The sequence below is a fragment of the Oncorhynchus keta genome, chromosome 12 (genome assembly GCF_023373465.1).
Source record: "Oncorhynchus keta strain PuntledgeMale-10-30-2019 chromosome 12, Oket_V2, whole genome shotgun sequence".
NCBI classification, from domain to species: Eukaryota; Metazoa; Chordata; class Actinopteri; order Salmoniformes; family Salmonidae; genus Oncorhynchus; species Oncorhynchus keta.
Window position 1 is genome coordinate 37121132 of NC_068432.1, and position 14611 is coordinate 37135742.

General features: G+C 41.8%; 1 pseudogene; it reads left to right on the top strand.

Annotated features, from left to right (window-relative positions):
- The window catches only part of LOC118375606 (alpha-methylacyl-CoA racemase-like), a 65233-nt pseudogene that overhangs the window by 6306 nt on the left and 44316 nt on the right, over positions 1 to 14611 (top strand).

Consider the following 14611-nt stretch of genomic DNA (forward strand, 5'->3'; position numbering starts at 1 on the left):
ATTTCTGTATATCAAACATTTCTAAAAACATGTTTTCACTTTGTCAGTATTGGGTATTGTGAAAAGATGGGTGAGAGAAATTTAGAGAATTCAAGCTGTAATAAGTCATGAAGGGTAATGAAGTGCCCGTTAATATGGAACACAGGGAAAATTCAATTAATCTGATTTTTAGCCCACTTATCCCAAAAAATGTAATTTCACCATTGTTGTAAAGCCCTGGTTACTTTGTTGCTTTGACAAAGTCATTTCTGAAGACTATAATTTATTTTACGTGATTAGTGATTAATTTACATTTCCCCTTATCTTAAGGTCTACCCTGTTAAGTGAACTGAACTCTGGTTTTAAAATGGTGACGTTATATGTGCAAAAGAAACAATGACATGTTTTTGTTTTGTGGTGAAAAACAGAGCAGGTTGAGCATAACACATCAACCCTGTTAACTATAGATAGATAGGCTAGAAATGTTTTAAGAATACATTTTTTGGGGAAGCTTGCATTCAATTGCCCCTCCATTCCCCCTGTCACAATGGGAGTTATGGTGGATTTAAGATGAAAACGTCCACCCTGTTACTTTAATTGCCACTTACTATAGCCATGTTTATATGCGTCTTAATGTGCTCTTTATGACAGAATGTAAACATTTAGTGAAATAACGTTTTTTGGGGGAGGGGGGGGTCATTTACATTGCCCAAAAGGCACTTATTGGTGGCCATCTTTTGAACTCAAGCTAATTCAAACCTATTGTTATTAATAATGTATCATATTTCAATTATCATCTGGTATATAATTGAAGGCCATAAATTCAATGACTATGGTTTATTATGTAGCTAATGACTTTCCATTAGAATAGATGTTTATTTTAGATAATTTACAGCATCCTTTCTATGAGCTGTACCATTGTCCATACAGACATAAAGGAATCTCCCTCCAATTCTGCCTGGCTTACTACATGTATTCCCCTCCTCCTGTGTCAGGCTTGTTCTTCATGTTGGGCCGGAGCCATGAGAAGCCCTACGCTCCTCTGAACCTGGTGGCAGACTTTGCGGGTGAGGGTCTGACGTGTGCCTTCGCAGTGGTCCTGGTCCTGCTGGAGAGGACCAGGTTGGGCAGAGGGCAGGTCATTGATGCCAGCATGGTGAGAATGAGATCAGCCCAGTTGAGGTCTGAGCAGATCACTACCCTCAGTCCACTTCTACACCCACGGTGCTGTTCTCAGTACACCTACAGTAAATGCTTTCTAAAGACCAATAGTGAAATAATGCTCTGTAGCTCCAGGTACATCTGTACAATGCATATCACAAGATGATAGACATACTGGTTTGTACGTTGCAGCATATTGTTTTTTTGCCTAAAGAATGACGTAGGATATAATGTTTATTTAATAGAAGAAAACTCTGAACCAGGGCCCTCAACAACAACAGAAACTTCTGATTCCATGCTCCAAGACTGCTTCCATCATGTGGACTGGGATATGTTTCGTATTGCGTCAGACAACAACATTGACGAATACGCTGATTCGGTGAGCGAGTTCATTAGAACATGCATTGAAGATGTCGTTCCCATAGCAACGATTAAAACATTCCCAAACCAGAAACCGTGGATTGATGGCAGCATTCTCGTGAAACTGAAAGCGCAAACCACTGCTTTTAATCAGGGCAAGGTGACCGGAAACATGACCGAATACAAACAGTGTAGCTATTCCCTCTGCAAGGCAATCAAACAACCTAAGCGTCAGTATAGAGAAAAAGTAGAATCGCAATTCAACGGCTCAGACACAAGAGGTATGTGGCAGGGTCTACAGTCACGGATTACAAAAAGAAAACCAGCCCAGTCACGGACCAGGATGCCTTGCTCCCAGGCAGACTAAATAACTTTTTTGCCCGCTTTGAGGACAATACAGTGCCACTGACACAGCCCGCAACCAAAACATGTGGACTCTCCTTCACTGCAGCCGAGGTGAGTAAACATTTAAACGTGTTAACCCTCGCAAGGCTGCAGGCCCAGACGGCATCCCCAGCCGCGCCCTCAGAGCATGCGCAGACCAGCTGGCTGGTGTGTTTACAGACATATTCAATCGATCCCTATTCCAGTCTGCTGTTCCCACATGCTTCAAGAGGGCCACCATTGTTCCTGTTCCCAAATAAGCTAAGGTAGCTGACCTAAACGACTACCGCCCCTTAGCACTCACTTCCGTCATCATGAAGTGCTTTGAGAGACTAGTCAAGGACCATATCACCTCCACCCTACCTGACACCCTAGACCCACTCCAATTTGCTTACCGCCCAAATAGGTCCACAGACGATGCAATCTCAACCACACTGCACACTGCCCTAACCCATCTGGACAAGAGGAATACCTATGTGAGAATGCTGTTCATCGACTACAGCTCAGCATTTAACACCATAGTACCCTCCAAACTCGTCATCAAGCTCGAGACCCTGGGTCTCGACCCCGCCCTGTGCAACTGGGTACTGGACTTCCTGACGGGCCGCCCCCAGGTGGTGAGGGTAGGTAACAACATCTCCACCCCGCTGATCCTCAACACTGGGGCCCCACAAGGGTGCGTTCTGAGCCCTCTCCTGTACTCCCTGTTCACCCACGACTGCGTGGCCACGCACGCCTCCAACTCAATAATCAAGTTTGCGGACAACACAACAGTGGTAGGCTTGATTACCAACAACGACGAGACGGCCTACAGGGAGGAAGTGAGGGCCCTCGGAGTGTGGTGTCAGGAAAATAACCTCACACTCAACGTCAACAAAACTAAGGAGATGGTTGTGGACTTCAGGAAACAGCAGAGGGAACACCCCCCTATCCACATCGATGGAACAGTAGTGGAGAGGGTAGCAAGTTTTAAGTTCCTCGGCATACACATCACAGACAAACTGAAATGGTCCACCCACACAGACAGCATCGTGAAGAAGGCGCAGCAGCGCCTCTTCAACCTCAGGAGGCTGAAGAAATTCAGCTTGTCACCAAAAGCACTCACAAACTTCTACAGATGCACAATCGAGAGCATCCTGTTGGGCTGTATCAACGCCTGGTACGGCAACTGCTCCGCCCACAACCGTAAGGCTCTCCAGAGGGTAGTGAGGTCTGCACAACGCATCACACAGCAAACTACCTGCCCTCCAGGACACCTACAGCACCCGATGTCACAGGAAGGCCATAAAGATCATCAAGGACAACAACCACCCGAGCCACTGCCTGTTCACCCCGCTATCATCCAGAAGGCGAGGTCAGTACAGGTGCATCAAAGCTGGGAACGAGAGACTGAAAAACAGCTTCTATCTCAAGGCCATCAGACTGTTAATCAGCCACCACTAACATTGAGTGGCTGCTGCCAACACACTGACTCAACTCCAGCCACTTTAATAATGGGAATTGTTGGTAATTGATGTAAAATATATCACTAGCCACTTTAAACAATGCTACTTAATATAATGTTTACATACCCTACATTATTTATCTCATATGTATACGTATAAACTGTACTCTATATTATCTACTGCATCTTTATGTAATACATGTATCACTAGCCACTTTGAACTATGCCACTTTGTTTACATACTCATCTCATATGAATATAATGTACTCGATACCATCTACTGCATCTTGCCTATGCCGCTCTGTACCATCACTCATTCATATATCTTTATGTACATATTCTTTATCCCTTTACACTTGTGTGTATAAGGTAGTAGTTTTGGAATTGTTAGCTAGATTACTCGTTGGTTATTACTGCATTGTCGGAACTAGAAGCACAAGCATTTCGCTACACTCACATTAACATCTGCTAACCATGTGTATGTGACAAATAACATTTTATTTGATTTGATTTGAAACTTCCAAACTTTGTTCTCTGCTCCTGAAACCTGAACTTCAATTGCTATGGTGCTGGCCCACGTGGGGAGAAATATAGAAAAAATAGTGTGGCACAGCTTCAAGAAAACAGCCGCTTTTAAACTAGGGATTTCATGGCTAATTGAGGTATGTCATTCATTCTGCTCATAAATTATGCATGTATGAACTACACATTGGCTAAAAATCACCACCCTGGATGGTTCCGACCTAGAATATGTGGACATCTATAAGTACCTAGGTGTCTGGCTAGACTGTAAACTCTCCTTCCAGACTCTTATCAAACATCTCCAATCTAAAATCAAATCTAGAATCGGCTTTCTATTCCGCAAAACAAAGTCTCCTTCACTCACGCTGCCAAACTTTCCTAGTAAAACTGACTATCCTACCGATCCTCGACTTCGGCGATGTCATCTACAAAATAGCTTCCAATACTCTACTCAGCAAACTGGATCACAGTGCCATCCGTTTTGTTACTAAAGCACCTTATACCACCCACCACTGCGACCTGTATGCTCTAGTCGGCTGGCCCTCGCTACATATTCGTCGCTGAAGTTGGAGACTTTTATCTCCCTCACCAACTTCAAACATCTGCTATCTGAGCAGCTAACCGATCGCTGCAGCTGTACATAGTCTATCGGTAAATAGCCCACCCAATTTTACCTACCTCATCCCCATACTGTTTATATTTATTTACTTTTCTGCTCTTTTGCACACCAATATCTCTACCTGTACATGACCATCTGATCATTTATCACTCCAGTGTTAATCTGCAAAATTGTAATTATTCGCCTACCTCCTCATGCCTTTTGCACACAATGTATATATGCTCTCTTTTTTTTCTACTGTGTTATTGACTTGTTAATTGTTTACTCCATGTGTAACTCTGTGTTGTCTGTTCACACTGCTATGCTTTATCTTGGCCAGGTCGTAGTTGCGAATGAGAACTTGTTCTCAACTAGCCTACCTGGTTAAATAAAGGTGAAATAAAAAATAAATATAAATAAATCCAGCCCAAAGCGATATGTTTAAAAATCATTTATTAGTTGCCAAAGAACCGGAGCACGTCTTCAAATGCCAGTCAAATCTAGTACGTAGATTAGGTGGGATGTAGGATGTGCTCAAGGTTTGGTTTTATTGACTTTTGCCGCAGCTCACTGTCATATTTTATATGTTATTAGAGCCATAGACGCTATGCCGCCTGAAGCCACGTTTTTATTTTTCAATTAATATATTAACCTCCCCTCCGTGATCGCTGTAAACAACATTACGTTTTGCTTAAGGCTTGTACTTTCGTTTTCCTCCAGGGATTGTGGGCACTTTTCCAAAGATAGAGATCACACTTTTAAGGTTAATACCATGCTGTGAAGAGATCTGCAAATGCAAAAAAAATCACGGTTTTAGTTACGGGAAGAATCATAATATTGTAGCTCCCATATTCAAGGATTTAATAACCACATGTTTTACCATTCCAATCTCACTGAGAATATAATTTATGTAAACTACATATGTAGTTATGCAAGCCTTAGGTATGCAGTCGGCTACTTCCTATTCATGCCTGTGATGTAGATGACTGCTCTTTTGTCAGTAACAAGTACACTTCATCTGCTGATAAATGCCTCAGTGAGGGGCCAAGACAGTCACATTGTTGGTTGGCAAGGTAATTAGCCCCAGTGATGGGCATTCCGGCTCTTTTCAGTGACCCGGCTCGTTTGGCCCAGCTCACCAAAAAGAGGCGGCTCTTTTGGCTCCCAAACGGCTCTTTAAAAAAAATATGTTTTGTATTTATTCAAGTCAAACAGTTTGCAATAGTTTGACTATGATTAGTGTTAAAACAATTCTAATTAAATAATTAAATAAAATCACACTCTACCTTAACCACAATGTATTTAAAAATGAATTGGTTTGTTATGGAAAAGAATGCTATTAAACATTTGAATTTAAAGTGTAACTTTTTAATGTATATAAACAAAATGCATATACATTTAACCATTCAAAACAAATACAATCTGAACAGCATAATTGAATATTGCACCACAACAAAGAAAAAAAAAGAAAAAAAAGAGAAAATGCAGCAACCCACAAATATAAAAACATGTAAAAAAGGATGCTATTACACATGTGCATTTAAAGTATAACTTTTTTAATGTTGATAAACAAACGGAATGCAGTCCGAACAACATAATAATAGAATATAGCACCATATCAAAGAAAAATATATAACAATGTGCACAACTGCAGCATCCCACTTAAAACATTAAACGGCCCCTCTTTTCTCTCTCTTCTTTATTGCCATGTTATAACCAGCAGCACACAGCAATGCTGACCATATTTTGCTTTCATGAGAGATTTGCATTCAGAAATGCAAGCTGCTTCACTTTCGAGGGGCTGATGCGGTTTCTTCTCTCAGTAATTATTTGTCCCGTTTTCGAGAAGACCCTCTCAGAAGGAACGGATGTGGCCACTATGCAGAGTCTCTCTGTCATGACTTTAGTAAGCCGTGGGTAGACAGAGGCCTTGTTCTTCCAAATAGTATCGGACCTCCATTATGGCATCTGCTGAGGGATTCCTTCGTGCTGCATCCCCAGTTGCTCTCTCGTCAAACAGCATCCAAACAGCAGATGTTTGTGGCACTACTACTGGTGCTTCTGCTCCATCTGATCCCTCTTCTTCCTGTTGCCCTGGTGCCTGAGCCAGCTGACTGCTGGGGCTGTCCCTCCCTGCTGCTGAGATTATTCTTTGAAGAGCCTCATCAATCACCCTGGCGTCACTGAAGGCTAACATCTTGAATCTGGGGTCAAGTGCAGCGGTTTCTGATAGCACATGATTATATTCCATTCTGTGGAACTTTCTGTCCATTGATGAACATAGGGTGTCAAACTCTGTCACATGTTCTGTGGTTACATTTGCTTCTCTCTGGCGGCTGGCTGTGATTCGCTGCAGACCCTTACACAGGAGTATAATTTTTTAGGCTGTCACATAGCTGAAAAGAGAGAACAGTAACTTATTTGTTCAGGTTCATGTTTTGTCTACTGATACTACATTCTCATCTACTGCTCATATACATATAAAATACTGGATTAAATGCGATGTAGTAATAACTGCTTACTGTACCTCTGTCCATTGATCTCCACAGTGACCTGCTCAAAGGGTTCCAGGACTCTGCACACCTCCTCCACCTCCCATTCCTCTTGTGTCAGAGCATCAACAGGTGCATTGACAATGGCCAAGGTAGAGATGATGGCATCCTTTGACTCAAGAAACTGCTTCAACATATACAATTTTGAATTCCACCATGTCTTGTTTAGACCTCAGCTCTGGCGTTTTGTTTTCAGCACCTCCTGTGCTCCTGTGGAAGTATTCCACAGCTGCTTTCACTTTGTCCACAGTGGGCTTCATCACCTCCAGAGCATCTCTTACTATCATGTTGATTGTGTGGGCAAGACATGGATGATGGGTCCATTTAAAAATGTCCATGGCTTTAGATATGTTAGCTGCATTGTCGCTAACACAACTGACCACTTTTCCTTCTACTTGCCATTTTCTGGCCACTCTCAACAGTTTCTCTGCCAAGTTCTCTGAGGTGTGTTTTGTCACTGAACTCAAAGCAGTCCAGAAGACAGCTAGACATCAAAAAGTCTTCAATGAAGTGACATATAACCACATCAAGTGGTTACCCTTGATGTCCAGCAGTCAGTGGTAAGGCAAACTGCAGTAGCTTTTTGGACTCTTTCCCACACTGAAGTCTGTGTGCTCTCGTACAGTTGTGGAATAAGTGATTTTGAAAGGGTTTTCCTGCTTGGATTTAGACTATTTCTATAAGTTCTAAAACCTCTGTCCTCCACGATCGGAAATGACTGGAAATTGGTGGCAATCATTTTAGCCAATGCAATATCAATTTGGGCTTGTTTTTCTGCAGACATTGGCATAAACTGGTCCATAGAAGACTGTGTTGCTGTGGGTCGTGGAGTAGGCCTACTTACTTGACTGAGTGGATACATCTCCACGTGTGGAGGTGCTGGCTCCACCACTATCACTAGCAAGCCTGCTCGTTTCTCGAAGCTCAGCTACAGCTAGCTTCATAGTTGGGTGCACAGTTCGCATATGCCGGTGTAGTTTGTGCCATATGAGATTTTATTTTGGAAAATTCTACACTGTGCCCTAACATTGTCTACATTATTAAAATACATCCAAATGCTACTGGACTCATTTTCCAGCTGTTGTTTTCACAGCTGTCCTTCCTCTCTCTCCTCAGCTGCTAAAATCATGGCTCCCTCCGGATATACTATCCCCGTCCATACAGCCAACTGGGTTCTCAGTATATCGTGCAGACAGGAATAAAGAACTCTCCGGGAAGAAGAAAGGCGGTGGAGTATGTTTCATGATTAACTACTCATGGTGAGATTGTGATAACGTACAGAAACTCACTTATTTTTTTCAAACAGGAAGTACCCGTGCTAAGGTCTATTCAATGCTGGTCTGACCAATTTGGAATCCACCCTTCAAGATTGTTCTGATCACGTGGACTGGGATATGTTCTGGGTTGCCTCTGAGAATAACATTGACGTATGCACTGATACGGTGACTGAGTTCCTCAGGAAGTGTATAGGGAATGTTGTTCCCACTGGGACTATTAAAACCTACCCAAACCAAAAACGTGGATAGATGGCAGCATTTGCGCAAAACTGAAGGCGCGAACTACCACAATTAACCACAAGTGACTGGAAATATGGTCAAATACAAACAGTGCAGTTATGCCCTCCGTAATGTAATAAACAGGCAAACCTTCAGTACAGAGACAAAGTGGAGTCGCAATTCAATGGCTCAGACATGGGACATACAGTACCAGTCAAAGGTTTGGACACAACTACTCAGTCCAGGGGTTTTCTTCATTTTTGCTATTTTATGCATTGTAGAATAATAGTGAAAACATCAAAACTATGAAATAACACACATGGAATCATGTAGTAACCATGCTAAACAAATCAAATATATTTGAGATTCTTCAAAGTAGCCACCCTTGGCCTTGATGACAGCTTTGCACACTCTTGGCATTCTCTCAACCAGCTTCAAGAAGTAGTCACCTGGAATGCAGTTCAATTTAACAGGTGTGCCTTGTTAAAAGTTAATTTGCGGAATTTCTATCCTTAATGCGTTTGAACCAATCAGTTGTGTTGTGACAAGGTAGGGTTGGTATACAGAAGATAGCCCTATTTGGTAAAAGACCAAGTACATATTATGGCAAGAACAGCTCAAATAAGCAAGGAGAAACGTGTGCCTTGTTAACATTTACTTTGTGGAATTCCTTTCCTTCTTAATGCGTTTGTACCGATCTTTTGTGTTGTGACAAGGTAGGGGTGGTATACCGAAGATAGCCCTATTTGGTAAAAGACCAAGTCCATATTATGGTAATAACAGCTCAAATAAGCAAAGAGAAATGACAGACCATCACCACTGTAAGACATGAAGGTCAGTTAATCTGGAAAATGTCAAGAACTTTGAATGTTTCTTCAAGTGCAAAAATCATCAAGTGCTATGATGAAACTGGCTCTTATGAAGACCGCCACAGGAAAGGAAGACCCAGAGTTACCTTCGCTGCAAAGGATACTCTAGTTCATTAGAGTTGCCAGTTTGACACCCCAGCTCTACTGCATACATATATTTGTGTTCCTCATATCTTATCAGTTGCATATCACTTTTTATGGGCCTGGGATTGGATGCTATCAATCTTCCTCCCCAGATGAGCATCTGTGATTGGCCAGAGCTGAGGCAGATCTTCACTTAGCAGTCTGCCACTAAGACTCAGGTAGGAGTGTGGTTGCGTGTTCGATGGGACAGATGCCTGTGTGACTCCCATTCTCTCTGTTGACGAGGTGATCTCCCACCCCACAACCAGGAGAGGGCATCCTTCCACAGGGACGCCCAGCGAGAGGTGACCCCAAGCCCCGCACCTGTCCTGTCCCGCACCCCTGCTGACCCCTGCCTGGCCCGGGACACCTTCATAGGGGAACACACACGTCCCGTTCTAGAGGAGTCTGGATTCAAACTAGCAGAGGTAAAAGAGTTGCTCTTAGCTGGAATTATTGAGTATAACGCAGCCAAAGTACAATTGTAGTTTGTTCCAGTCATTGGCAGCAGAGAACTAACTGGAAGGATCGGCGGCCAAAGGAAGAATTGGTTTTGGGGGTGACCAGATAGATATACCTGCTGGAACGCGTGCTACAGGTGGGTGCTGCTATGGTGACATTATAAACCATGACATTTAATATAATTGCAGAGTAAATACTGACCTTGAATACATTTTTTTCTGAACATTATCAGTTTTGACATGCCAAACAGGTCATCAAGGAAACTAAATTACCATAGATACGGTGTGTTTGTACACAATCTCACTGTTTCAAGTGCAACTAGCATCATTTATCTACTGTAGCCTGATGGAATTGCCTTCCGACGGGTGGTGTCACTCCTACGCATTGCTGGTCTCTTACTGTATCTGACACAAGACAATGACCTGATGAACCACCTTGATAAGAATGTTCGCTTCATCCATAAAGGTAAGTCAAAGACCGTAGAGTTTGTGAGTTTGAAGTACAGTTCAATTATACTGTTTTCAAATGCCTCTAGCATAACTCATCAATGGTTAGTTAAGAATGTTCACTTCCTCCCCCAAAAGTAGTCTATCTATTGTCCCCTCAAACAAGTGACTGTATTGTAACAATATTTAGAAGATAAATACACAACTCAGAGGACGAGAGGTCAATAGAGTACTAACGATCAATGGAAATGTTTTTTATGTAATATCAATGGGTCAGAGACATGGGAGGATTTCAGTCCGGGACTCATAGATACATGGCAAGTTCTCATTGGTCCAAATTGTTTATACACTGAACCTGAAAAAGGATACTTGTTATTTGGCCATTGGCCCAGTTTTATTGCAAGGATTTCTAATTGGTCAACCACAGGCTAGGGCTGGATTATAAAGTACATCCTGTCGCTTTATTCTGTGGAGAGAATCACTCTGAAGAGAATCACTCTGAAGAGAATCACTGAGGACAGGGGAGAATGAACATCTACCTACCGCATGATTTGTACTCTTTGAGTAAACCTATTTTCCTCCCCCTGATTTGCTTTGGGGTCTGTGTTATTGAAGAGTAACATCAACTGCTAACAGTATGTAGGCCTCACTCATTGGTATGCTTAACTCTGGAACGCAATGTGACTATGTTAGTGTCCAAAGGACTCTAGGTCTGGTGAGAATGTGGCCTTTTAATCTGTCTGACTCTAAGCATCTGACTGCCTCCCAGGGTTGAGCCCCTCTGACGCCTCCTCAGCTTCCTCTGATGGGGGCGGCAGGAGGACAGGAGAGGGGTGGAGGGCAGGGCTCTCATGAGAAACTCTGTGAATTGCCTCAACATCTCACATGACTGTGGCAGGACGAGCTAGTTAGTGTCAGGAGAAATACAGTATTATGATTTATTATAAACTGAATAACTTTTTTTCTTAATGGAGATGCAGTCGTATCAGGTGAGAGCCCATGGCTATCAGACATACTGTTCTAGAACTAGTCTTTGTTTTGTTAATAGTGGTTATGGAGTCGGGCAGCTTGGGTATGAGAAACCAAAATACTTTCAGGGCTCATATTCCCATGTCTTTCGCCTAATGGGCTGTTTTATAGAAAATGTAAATCACCTCTGAAATTATTGAGCCAAAAATACTGTATAAAATAAGTAATACAAATACTGAGCTATTTTGTATGCTAAAAACATTTCGATTTTTTTAATACTAATACATTTTCTCAGAGAAAATTATTTTAATGGAAAATTCCACCCAAAAACAATCTTTAGGTATTTGTTTCACTAGTTCATTGTTGACAAAGTCCCAACATATTCACGATACAGTATGTAACTTAAAAAATACAGAAATCAACCCGTATAATGCATTTTGTTGGAAAGCAGATTGAACCAGGTTTTCTTCTGGGAGTTTGCCTGTGCTGTTTGTCTGGCAGTTTAATGTGTTTCATAACCCGTAATGAGAGGGTTTCCTCAGTGTGTCTCGACAGAAGGTTAAATGTTCCTATTATTTCCACTGGGCCATTTCCCTCCACCAAGTTGATTGCACAAGATGTTCAGCAATTATTCCAGAAAGCTCAATAGTGACCTTGAACAATAACAATTATAGAAACCACCTCACTGAGATGTGGACAAAATCCTGAGAGGAACTGGAGTCTCTCAATACCTGCAAAGAATAGTAATGCAAAAGATGGCATATCCTTACACCTGCAAATACTGAGACGTACATGTTTGGCCCATACCTCTTTTCAGTAACTGTATATCGTTGTTAATTTTCACGTCCATTTACAGTGGGGAGAACAAGTATTTGATACACTGCTGATTTTGCAGGTTTTCCTACTTACTAAGCATGTAGAGGTCTGTACTTTTTATCATAGGTACACTTCAACTGTGAGAGACGGAATCTAAAACAAAAATCCAGAAGATCACATTGTATGATTTTTTTGCATTTTATTGCATGCAATAAGTATTTGATCACCTACCAACCAGTAAGAATTCCGGCTCTCACAGACCTGTTAGTTTTTCTTTAAGAAGCCCTCCTGTTCTCCACTCATTACCTCTATTAACTGCACCTGTTTGAACTCGTTACCGCTATAAAAGACACCTGTCCACACACTCAATAAAACAGACTCCAACCTCTCCACAATGGCCAAGACCAGACAGCTGTGTAAGGACATCAGGGATAAAATTGTAGACCTGCACAAGGCTGGGATGGGCTACAGGACAAAAGGCAAGCAGCTTGGTGAGAAGGCAACAACTGTTGGCGCAATTATTCGAAAATGGAAGAAGTTCAAGATGACGGTCAATCACCCTCGGTCTGGTGCTCCATGCAAGATCTCACCTCGTGGGGCATCAATGATCATGAGAAAGGTGAGGGATCAGCCCAGAACTACACGGCAGGACCTGGTCAATGACCTGAAGAGAGCTGGGACCACAGTCTCAAAGAAAACCAGTAGTAACACATTACACCTTTTTGTTTTCAGTGCATGCCTACTTTGTTGGTTGATATCCTCAAAATAGTTTTCAGTTATGCCGGATTTCACCTTCTCTGTAATAATACTACAATAAAAAGTGTGACCATTTCCAGTACTTTTGTTAAGATGATTATCTCCATTCTTCAACAGTTAGTGCTATTCTGGATCCTTGGGATTTCCTTACCCTAACCCTTGGGATGTCCATACCCTTACTCTAACCTTAACACTTACCATAACCAATTAAAATGTCAACTTAAATTGGGTAGAGATGTACCAATGATCCCAGATAGCAAGGATCATTCTTCAACACTGTTGTAAAATGGGATCTGTGATATAGTAAATTGGGATCTGGGATATGATCATGTCACTGGGCCATTATGTGTTAGCTACAGTACAATATATTGTGACTTTCCTACAGTGGATGAAACTAAGTTTTGATGACAGTTCTTGTATTTCTTTGAGATCTAACCTAAGCCACAAAGCATCTGACATTCCGAATAAGACTTCAACACAACACCCAACTGTGATTTGTAATCACCAAAACTTGAATACCGCTGTGTCGGTTTTATTGCCATTGTAATCTGTCAGGCACTTGTTTCTCTCCCAAGATAAAGGATATTATTCCGTTTATTTGTGCTCTACTGTGCACAACATGAATATGACAATCTGATTCGCTACAGTATTTATTTTTTGATGAGCATGAACACTAAATAACTCTTGTGATGACTAATACTAATATTTATGCAGTTTTAGATGGGGGGGTATTAGCATAAAATTGATTAGGAGTTGTTTTTCTAGCCAGACAGTCATGCTGGCAATGTGTTGTTTTTCAGATTGAGTTGATTTTTTTGAAATGCAAATTGAAAACTATTTCTAATGGAGTTTGGATTTTAAAATGGCCTTTACATTTTGTTCCAACATAATGCATGTGGTTTCAAAACAAACTCTTCCCTCCTATGTGGTGAATTAATGGTTGTATTAGCCCCAATCATTCTCTTGATAAAACAGTAAGTATATAAAGATGATCAAATGTATTTACGTGATATCAAGGTGTTAACAAATCTAGCACACTGTTTACCTCAGAATCCCTGTAATATACACTGAGGGTACAAAACATTAGGAACACCTGCTCTTTCCATGACATACTGTAGACTGACCCAGTGAATCCAGGTGAAAACTACGATCCCCTATTGATGTCACTTGTTAAATCCACTTCAACCAGTGTAGATGAAGGGGAGGAGACGGGTTAAAGAAGGATTTTTAAGCCTTGAGACAATTGAGACATGGACATGGCAAGACAAAATGCCTTTGAATGGGGTATGGTAGTAGGTGCTAAGCGCACCTGTTTGAGTGTGTCAAGAACTGCAACCCTGCTGGGTTTTTCACGCACAACAGTTACCTGTGTGTATCAAGAATGGTCCACCACCCAATGGACATCCAGCCAACTTGGCACAACTGTTGGAAGCATTGGAGTCAACATAGGCCAGCATCCCTGTGGAACGCTTTCGACAGTCCATGCCTCTACGAATTGAGATTGTTCTGTGTCTTCAAACTACTTGCTGAGGGAAAGATGTACCTCCTAAGACAAATTGAACATTTTCAGCTGCAATACTCCACCAAAAACTAACACAGAGCATTCAGAAGTATTTCAGTTATTGAAAGTGATATTGAGTAATCTGTCACATAACTTGAGATGAAGAGGTATTC